The sequence below is a fragment of the Octopus bimaculoides genome, chromosome 7, assembly GCF_001194135.2.
Source record: "Octopus bimaculoides isolate UCB-OBI-ISO-001 chromosome 7, ASM119413v2, whole genome shotgun sequence".
NCBI classification, from domain to species: Eukaryota; Metazoa; Mollusca; class Cephalopoda; order Octopoda; family Octopodidae; genus Octopus; species Octopus bimaculoides.
Window position 1 is genome coordinate 43,749,131 of NC_068987.1, and position 8,156 is coordinate 43,757,286.

The window sequence follows — 8,156 nt, forward strand, 5'->3', positions numbered from 1 at the left end:
CCAGGTTTGATTTTGCTATTACACAAATATCACATTAAAATTTTGCAATTCAACATGGGGCATCCAAAAACTATGGGCATTCTTTCACTTGAACTTGCACACTTCATCAATTTCTGTAAAAAAATTTTATATATTTACTTTTTGTGCGATGTGTTCAGCTCTATGTACGTTTGTATACATTTATGTGTGAGAGAGAGAGAGAGAGTGAAGGGGTGTGTTGTCATGTATACGTACATACATAAATACATATGCATACATCTTTTTTGTATGTATGTGTGCATGTGTGTGTGTGAGAGAGAGAGAGAGAGAGAGAGAGTGATGTCTAAGTGGAACTCACTCACACACACGCACACATATATACAAAAAAGATGTATGCTTATTTATGTATATACGTATACATAACACCCCTTCACTCTCTCTCTCTCTCTCTCTCTCTCTCTCTCTCGCTCTCTCATACACACACACACGTCCATTTCATCTGTATGTGTGTGTGTGTGTGTGTGTGTGCATGTGGATTTCACAATCACCAGAAAAAAGCAGAGTAATTTTCTTTCTTAATGCTCCTGGTGGCACAGGTAAAACATTTGTAACAACATTGCTTCTCTCCAAGGTAAGGCTACAAAAAAGAATTGCAGTTGCTGTAGCATTGTCTCGCTTTGCTGCCACCATTCTCCTAGGAGGACGAATAACTCATTTTGCTTTTAAATTACCGCTAAACCTGGTCACAAATGACAGTTTATTTTGTTCAGGTTCAGTAGAAGTGTTGTGCCAATGCCACCTTATCATTTGGGATGAATGCATCATGTTACATAGAGGTGTAATGGGACCTTACAGGACCTCAGCGTCAACAATAAATCTATGGGAGGAGTTACATTAGTTTTATCAGGAGACTTCAGACAGACATTACCAGTTATTCTGAGATGAACAAGACCTGATGAAATAAAAGCATGCATTAAGTCTTCACACCTATAGAATAAAGTACAGAAATTATCCTTCAATACTAACGTGCAAGCTTTATTAAATGGGGACCAATGTGCAAAACAGTTTTCAACCTGGCTCCTCCAATTAGGAAATGGGAAAGTACCATTTGATGGGAATGATGATATCAGTTTGGCTCATATTGCTATCATGGTGACTTCCCCAGCTGAATTGAAGAACAGGGTATTTCCAGACTTACATAATAATTATAATTCACATAAATGGTTGTGTGAAAAGGCAATTCTTACTCCAAAGAATGAGACAGCAAGGATTAATCATGAATTAACAAATAAGATTCCAACAGTCATTAAGGAGTATTTAGATGGAGTGGTGGTCTGCTCCACTTTGGGTCACCATTATAGATGGTTAGGTTGTTGTTCCATCTAATGTAACTCCGTTCAGAAGGCTGTAATGTTATTGTGGTAGGAACCCAGTAAAGAAATACATGGAACAAGGTGATAACATTAAATACATTTATTGTAGTCACACGTATATACACACAAGCTGAATGGAAATGGTTGATGTACATTTATTCATATATCTTTATGCATCTGCATGGGTTGTAAGCTGTTAACCCTGGTGAGGAAAGCTCACGAACAGCAATATGTTAGAACCAGTGCAGTGTGTTGGTGTTGTGTAGATGTTGATGACGTTGGTGAGAGAGTTCAGTGCGGTGACGAAGATGGAGGTTGCTGTAGTGTGGTCAGTGGTTAGATCTTAGAAGGTTGGGAACCAACTGACAGTTGAGACTAGGAGAGGTGAGCTTTTATAGCTGATGGTAGGCTCAAATGCTTGTTTGGAACAGACTGTCTCACGTGACTTATTTGAAGGTTGCGATTGGTTGGGTTGCATATTGGCGCACGATAGAGTAAGAGACAAATTGCACCAATACCAACTAATCGGGATGGTAGACACAACGGGGTCCAAAATAGCACCCAAAGGTTAGCTGTTACCTGCTACTTTCATACGTACTTATATATAATAGAGAGAGGAAGTTCACTAGAGTGTGCTACAGACGCCCCCCTCCCCCCGCCATTTTGTGAGAGACAAAATAGACGATAAAGGAAGATATTTCTGTAGCAAAGAGGTGAAAAGGTTGCGTAGCCAGCAAATCTTGATGTGCACATGTGATGGACCTATGTCCAGCTAAGTGGAAATCACGGGAATGTGAAAAATCAAGGTAAATGAGAGAATATTGGCTGCTGTGAGAATGAGCAGTGCCAAGAATTTGCCTGCAAAACAGTGAGTCGTTTGCAGAGGCAAAGGCTGTAGGTGATAGAAAAGCGACAGTGACTAGTGAAGTGAGTCAAGCCATAAAGATGACAGCAAAAGAACGAAGTTCTAACATGCAAGAGACTTGGTGTTGATCAGGCACCAAAGGAAGAAAATGCACGGAACACTCTATGATGCAAAGAAAAAATGCGTTTATAAGAGGTGGTTTGTGCGTCCTACAAACCAGAGAAGAAATGCATGACAAAAACATGTAAGGAGCTTTTTGCCAGATGAGAAAAGGCTTGAGAAAAAAATTCTGCTGGAATAAACCTAGAAATGGGTCGGAGTGGATAGCATGAGGCAGACAGCATGTGTGTATGTATGTACATTGAGCAATAAAAAAAATATGAACAACACATTTAAAAATCAATAGAGGAACAACAACGAAAAAACATTCAGCAAAGAAAGGTGTCCATCAAATAGAACAAAGCATATATGTACAATGATACAGAAAGAGAGAAAATATGAATGTGGTGTCTATAGCAGCATAAGTCTATTCTCCAGAAAAGTCACTGGCGATGCAAAGTTAGGAAATGTAAATAGTCTGAGACAATTTCTTCGGCCAATGAACCAATCTGCCAGATCATGTTCTGTAAGGTGAAGAATGCGTTTGTGTACTTGGTGTTTTGGTGAGTGGGGGTGGGGGTGGCAGTGTTTGTGGAATGATGGGTGTGTCAGCAAGTGGCTAAATGTTTTGGAAAAGGCTTGTACTTATACATAATAGAGAGGATGTTCACTAGAGTTCGCTACAAGAACAAATCGAGTGATTTAATCCTTGATAATCAAGCTGTCCATTACCCAACAGAGTTCTTTAATTCTCCTGAGCCACCTGGAACTCCTCCACATAAACTTTTCCTGAAGGTAGGAGTCCTAATAATGCTTCTAAGAAACTTAAATCCTCCTAAATTATGCAATGGGACAAGGTTGATAGATGCTACTATCATCACTGGATGTGCCTCTGAGGAACAGGTTTTCATTCCAAGAATTCCAATTAAACCAACAGACATGTCATTTGAGTTCAAACAAACACAATTCCAAGTGCAACTTTGCTTTGCAAATTCTATTAATAAAGCTCAAGGTCAGATTTTGAAATCTACTGGCTTGCACTTAACTGAGCCCTTGCTTTTCTCATGGTCAACTTTATGTTGGTTGCTTCTGGGTTGGTAGTTCGCAAGACTTATTTGTCTATGCTCCAAACCAGAAAACAAAGAATGTTTACACAGAAGCTCTTATGTAATTTCCTTCAACAAATGTGGTAGAATTTATCTCCTTTCATAAAAGTGGTAAATTTTGCATTTTCACTTTTTATTATTATTATTATTATTATTATTATTATTATTGTTCAGTAGTTTTATTTTTATAACGTGCTTTCACTTCACTACCGAGCGCAGCTCTGTGCGCCTTGGGTATGTGCTGTGGTTTGCTGTGGTGCTCTTATGTTTACTGTATTGAAAGTGTTTTGCGTAGAATGTGTGCAGTACCCAGTAGTGCAATTTTCTGTATGTTATATATATTTGTAAGTCCTGGTGTTTTTGTTATGTATTTGTCTGAATATTTTTTTATTATACCTAAGGCACCTACTATGATAGGAATTGTTTCTGTTTTTAGATTCCACATTCGAGTTATCTCTATTTCCAGGTCTTTGTATTTTGAAAGTTTTTCCATTTCTTTTAGAGAAACGTTGTCATCTGCTGGTATTGATACATCAATTAGAAAGCATTTTTTTTCTTCATGATATTATTATTATTATTATTATTATTATTATTATTTTGTATTATGAATTCAGAATCGACTTCCCAATTAAAGAATAAATTGTATCCCACTTGAAGAATAAATTGAATTTACAATAACAAATTTCTATACAACATATTTTGCTTTTATATAACGAACAATTTCATTCCCAAGCAATGCTGTATGCCTCTGCTAGTTATTTCATAAATGTCTGGTACCTCAGACATTCCCTACACCAGGTTCATTTTCATTCTTACAACATCTCCCTCCCTGATGTTCCACTAAGTACTTTATCCAATTATTTCTGTTAAGCTGCAATTATCTAGAGTTCTTTCCAGGTGCAGGCGTGGCTGTATGGTAAGAAGCTAGCTTCCTAACCACATGATTCTGGTTTCAGTCCCACTGCATGGAACCTTGGGCAAATGTTATCTACTATAGCCTTGGGCTGACCAAAGCTTTGTGAGTGGATTTGGTAGACAGAAACTGAAAGAAGCCTGTTGTACTCACACACACACACATCATCATCATCCTCATCATTGTTTAACGTCTGCTTTCCATGTTGGCATGGGTTGGATGGTTTGACTGAGGACTGGCAAACCAGAAGGCTGTACTGGGCTCCAATCTGATCTAGCAAGGTCTCTACAGCTGGATGCCCTTCCTAATGCCAACCACTCCAAGAGTATAGTCCATACTTTCTATGTGACACCACACAAAGGCCAGTCAGGTGGTACTGACAATGACCATGCTTGAATGGTTCCAGGCATGAATGGTTCTTTTTATATGCCACTGGCACAGGAGCCAGTCAGGCAGAACTGGCAATGGCCATGCTTGAATGGTGCTTTTTACGTGCCACTGGCATGGGTGGCAGTCAGGTGGTACTGGCAATGATCCACACTTGAATGGTACTTTTAACGTGCCACTGGCATGGGTGGCAGTCAGGCGGTACTGGCACTGACCACGAGAATGACTTCACATGACTGAACAGGTCTTCGCAAGCACAGTTTATTGGCCAATGATTGAAAGGTACTCTTAAATGGGCTGGTTATGCTGCACTGGCATATGCCACAGTTATGGTCCCACTTGGCTAGCTGGGTCTTCTCAAGCGCAGCATATCTCCAAATGTCTTCACCACCTCATCCCAGGTCTCCTGGGTATACCTCTTCCACAGGTTTCCTCTACTGCTAGGGTGTGACACTTTTTTTACACAGGTGTCCTCATCCATATGTAACACATGACCATACCAGTGCAGTTGTCTCTCTTGCATACCACATCTGATGCTCCTTATGTCCAATTTTTCTCTCAGGGCGCTTACACTCTGTCGTGCAAGCACACTGACATTACACATCCATCGGAGCATACTGGCTTCATTCCTTGCAAGCTTATGCATATTCTCAGCAGTCATGGCCCATGTTTCACTGCCATGTAGCATGGCTGTTCGCACATATGTGTCATACAGTCTACCTTTTCTTCTGAGCGAGAGGCCCTTTGTCACCAGCAGAGGTAGGAGCTCTCTGAACTTTGCCCAGGCTATTCTTATTCAAGCAGCTACACTCTCAGAGCACACACTCCTGCTATTGACTTGGTCACCTAGGTAAAACTTGTACTTTTTCCCCCTGGCATGTGACAGAAGCTGTTTTGTGTACATTTTCAGTGTTTCTTACCCCTGAGCATTTGCCACGCACAAAAACTATCTTCTCAGTTAGCCTTCCTTTGATATTGCTACACCTCTTATGTGTCCATAGCTTACACCGAGTACATCTTATGCAATTTCTACCCACGCCTTTTCTACAGATCAAGCAGGGCCATCTACTGAAGGGATTTGAGATTTGTCTTGCTCCTCCAGGTGCCGAGGTGCAAGCCGATGGACTTGTTCTTGTTAACTTTTGTCCCTGCCACTGCCTTGTATCCTTTGATAGTGTCCTCTACACAAGGTAGCTGAGCCTCATTGGACACAATGATGGTGATGTCATCCACATAAGCAGAGACTGACTTACTACATCCAATTTCATTGGGGGTGCGCCCCAAATTCTCCAACTCAAGAGCCAACTCATACAGAAGCGGAGACAGGGGACACCCTTGATAAACTGAGTGCTGGATCGAAAACGGCTCCGACAGGTAGCTGTTTATCTGAACTGTGGATTTGATGCCGCAATACATTGCGAAGATCCACCTACAGAAGTCTGGGCCCAGCCCAGCCGCTTCGAGGACCGCCCCAGGTACTGGTGGTCTACCCTATCAAACACTTTACTTTGCTGATTAATTTACCCAACCTGTCAAAGGTGTAGTGTATAAGGTGAAGATTGTCCTGGATCGACCTGCCTGGAATGACACATGTCTGCGCCTTCCCTACAGGCTTCTCCATGAAACGCATCAACCTTTTTGCTAACACCTTGGCCAAAATCTTTAACTCTACTTCTGTTGCCAGTTTGTGTAGACGCCTGCCAGCAGGTCCCTGAACAAGTCCGGCATGCTACAATAAAACTCATAGGGCAGAACATCCAGCCCCAGCGACTTGTCCGTAGCGCACTTGGTCAAAACTTCTTTGACCTCTGCAGGTGTAATCAGTCCTTGAAAGCATTCTGCCTCACGTGCCAAGAGTTGCGGCCCACCAGTGAGGAAGCCCTTTAGGGACTCCCCACACTCGAGCGCCTCGCTCTTCCCAAACAACCGGGCGAAATGCTGGTGAAAGGCCTTTTGCATCTTTTCCTGTTCATAGATCTTACGCCCTTGTTCATCAGTTAAAGACTTTATAAGAGGCTTTTTTGCCCCTCTGACACTCCACACGATGGGCCCATCTGGCAACGTTAATACCTTCTTGGCCCACAGCACATAGCTTAGCTCTAACTCTGCAGACTTCGTGTTTAGCTTTGAGGTGACAGTACAAGACCATTCTTGCCACCAGCACTCCATCTGCAGAGCCAGGTTCTATAGCCTTGTCTAAATCCTTAACTAGTTCCCTTTCTATTTTAGATCTATCTAAACTTAGCTGATTGCTAAATCTAATAGACTCTAAATGAATGGCTCCCTTGAGGGCGTGCCACCACCTATTATTAATGATGGCACCACATAGTACCATCTGTACGAATTCCTTAATCCGGGCACGGAAGGCTTCACAAGCCAAAGTAGACTTGTTTATCTTTCAGTATCCAGGTCCCTGACTATGATATTTATCTGTATGCACCTCACACATTACAAATTTGTGATCCGTGTAAGGTACAATACAAAATTGTGGACAACTAAAAGTATTCCTATCTCTTTCTCTAACAAATACCCTGTCTATATAAGATCTGGGTGAGCAGTTGTTATTACTCCACATCCACTGTGGAATGCTCGGCTCATCCAGTCTGTAATGGTCTACTAGATTATAGCTCTCTAGTAGACCCTTGAGGCCAGGATTTCCCCTCCTATCGATCAAGCCAACACTATCCACCCGTACATCGAGGATAGTGTTAAAGTCTCCAAACAGAACTACCGCTTTTGACATCACTAGAAAGTGCTCTAGGAGTCAATAGAAACCAGATTGCCTACACTTCTTTGGAGCATAGACAGCTACCAACCTGAAGGACTGTTTACTCTCGTGAGTCACATCTAGGATGACCAGCCTACCTTCTGGGTCCAGAAAGACTGTACTTACCTGTAAGTCCAAGTTCTTCCTGAGTAGGACCACCACACCCCCTCCTCATCGGCGAGGAGAAATAAATTTCTCATAGCCATTGAGAAGAGGTGAGAGTGCTTGTGGTCCAATCATCTTGGACTCAGTTGCAATGCATACATCTATATCTCACGACCTGAGGTCGTTCAGGAGACAAGCTTGTTTCCATTTCGACCCCAGCCCACGTACATTTATACTCCCTAACTTAATTGCCATAGTGAAAAAAGGAAAAAAAGTAGTAACTTACAGTTTGAGTTTAGGGAGGGACTGCACAAATTCGGCTGCCTCCCCATTCTTTCCTTTTAATGGTTTAGCAGCTGGGCTTGTTATTAATTTTTTGCCTGCCATTTTGGAGCTGACGTCTCTGATATCCTCTGGATACCTTCCCTTCAGCTTCAAAAATAGGCCCATGTGCATTTTTGCGAATCTAAATTCGGGGGCATATCTTTCGTTATTTTGAAAACTCAAGCCTTGTGGTGCACTCTTATGATTTTAGACAATGGCTTATTTTTTTCCATGTAGG